Source organism: Etheostoma spectabile, chromosome 21, assembly GCF_008692095.1.
Source record: "Etheostoma spectabile isolate EspeVRDwgs_2016 chromosome 21, UIUC_Espe_1.0, whole genome shotgun sequence".
Lineage (NCBI taxonomy): Eukaryota > Metazoa > Chordata > Actinopteri > Perciformes > Percidae > Etheostoma > Etheostoma spectabile.
Genome location: NC_045753.1, coordinates 21,687,402 through 21,689,371, shown reverse-complemented (window position 1 = coordinate 21,689,371; position 1,970 = coordinate 21,687,402). Strand labels below are relative to the sequence as shown.

At 41.6% G+C, this 1,970-nt stretch overlaps 1 protein-coding gene across 2 annotated transcripts in view; it reads right to left on the bottom strand.

The window, feature by feature from the left end:
• Nucleotides 1–1,970, bottom strand: part of kctd5b (potassium channel tetramerization domain containing 5b) — a 15,208-nt gene that overhangs the window by 3,929 nt on the left and 9,309 nt on the right. The window lies entirely within an intron of this gene.

The window sequence follows — 1,970 nt, the reverse complement described above, 5'->3', positions numbered from 1 at the left end:
AAAGACCAAATAATCTCAACTAGCTCCTGTGGATTCCACTTGTCATGCTGCTAAAGACTCAACATGCACCAAATCCTAAGACTTTCTGGGTAAAATACACTTCAACAAATTGTCTCTGTATCAATGGGAGTCTTTAAGAAGCAGTAGGTCACTTAAGCTTATCTCCCCAAAAGACTCTCCTGGGCTGACGACCGCTTAAGGCTTTGCATAAGTAGTGCTTCTAGGAGTTTCCATCTGACCTGTGTGAGGAGATTAGAGAGTTCAGCTCTCTGGGAGATCCAGTCATCCTTCATCTCAGAGAGATTCATTCACACATAAACACACACTCCAACACCCAAACGTAGGGGTTTTCATTATAAATATTACAGTCCCTTCAGGTCGCAATTGCGCCAATTCACACAAATTCCATCAATCACCGTGACTTTGGTGTGACTCGCAATTTCAACCAATCACCGCAAATTTTCCGCAAATTTGACCAATAACCGGAGTTTCCTGCGACTTAAACCAATCCCAGCAGTCCCAAGTGCCAGACTTTGGATCAGTATGTGACTCTGAGATCTACTGACCAAGAGGCCATATTCATTTCCTTGTTTAACGAGACGTGCGTGACTCAAACGCCTCGCATTTACCAACAAAACGTACAGCGACAGACTGTGCAAAACATTTCAGACAGTCCTGCCAACCTGTATATATTTTAACAACAATGGTCGCTGTAACAATTTTTCACTCTGATGCGGCTGCTGTTTTTATCTTGTTGGCTCTCTGCAGTGGGTGGGGCTTCTCCATTCCCCCCGCGACTGACGCTCGCACACAAACAAACACGGTAGATGCGGGAAAAACCGGAGATGAGACGTACAGGATGATCTAAATTGAGGACAGCTACGCTCGTTATAGTAAGTGCAATGATAAGTTAAAGTCCAATAAGTCATTTATCACACCGTATGAATGTGTGTCCCAGCCCAGGATAGGAAATTATTAGATTAACAATGTAAAGATCAACAAGCCACTGACAGACATGTTCAAATTTGATTCATTCAATAAATTATAATTTTTTGTCTTAAATCCAGCCCTTTTCATATTATACCAACATTTGCAGCAACCTAAGCCTTTTTGGTAAGGTCCGAGGAAAACTCAGTGTAGAATAGTTATAGTCTGCCCAAAACAAGTTTCCTTTTTAATTTTTAAAGAACTATTACAAAAAAAAAAAAAAAAAAAAAAAAAATCACAACTTTGGCTCACAACTGGAATTTTTCACAAAAGCTCCCGCAATATCAGGCATTTTGGGCCGCAACAATCTCAAAAGAAAAATCTGTGAGATCCTGGAGGGACCGATATTAGCTTTTGGCAACTCCAGCTGAACACAACCTCTCATGGAAACTTGGACTATTCAATCTAAATGTTTGAAACTGTTTCACGGACAAGGTAGATTGCTTGCTGGAAAGATAAAACAATATTTCACCTCTAAACAACAACAACAACAACAACAACAACAACAAGCATTATATTACAGCACAGCCCCCATAACAGCCAAGTGGCTATATATCACAGCAGAACACAAATCTGTTGACAGGCCTAAAAAGTGTGAATGCAGTATGAATAACAAAATAACATAACACAAAATCACAGACAAGAAAAAAAAAAAAAAGGTGTCATGTTCTCTTAGGGCGCTTTCACACCTGCCTTGTTGAGTTTGGTTGAATCAAACTAGAGTTTGTTTGCACCGCTGGTGCAGTTCGTTTGGGCAGGTGAGAACGCAGCAATTGAACTCTGGTGTGCACCAAAAGCGGACCAAACATCGTACTGAGACCTGCTCGAAGAGGTGGTCACGGTACGCTGTCCATCGAACTCTGAAGCGGTTTGTTTGTGGTGAATACGATACATCTGTACTCGAACCCCACCGACTATACTCCGCAAATCTGAGCTAATGTCCCCTGTAGTCAGGTGTGTTTAGCAACCTGCGATGCAGCAGA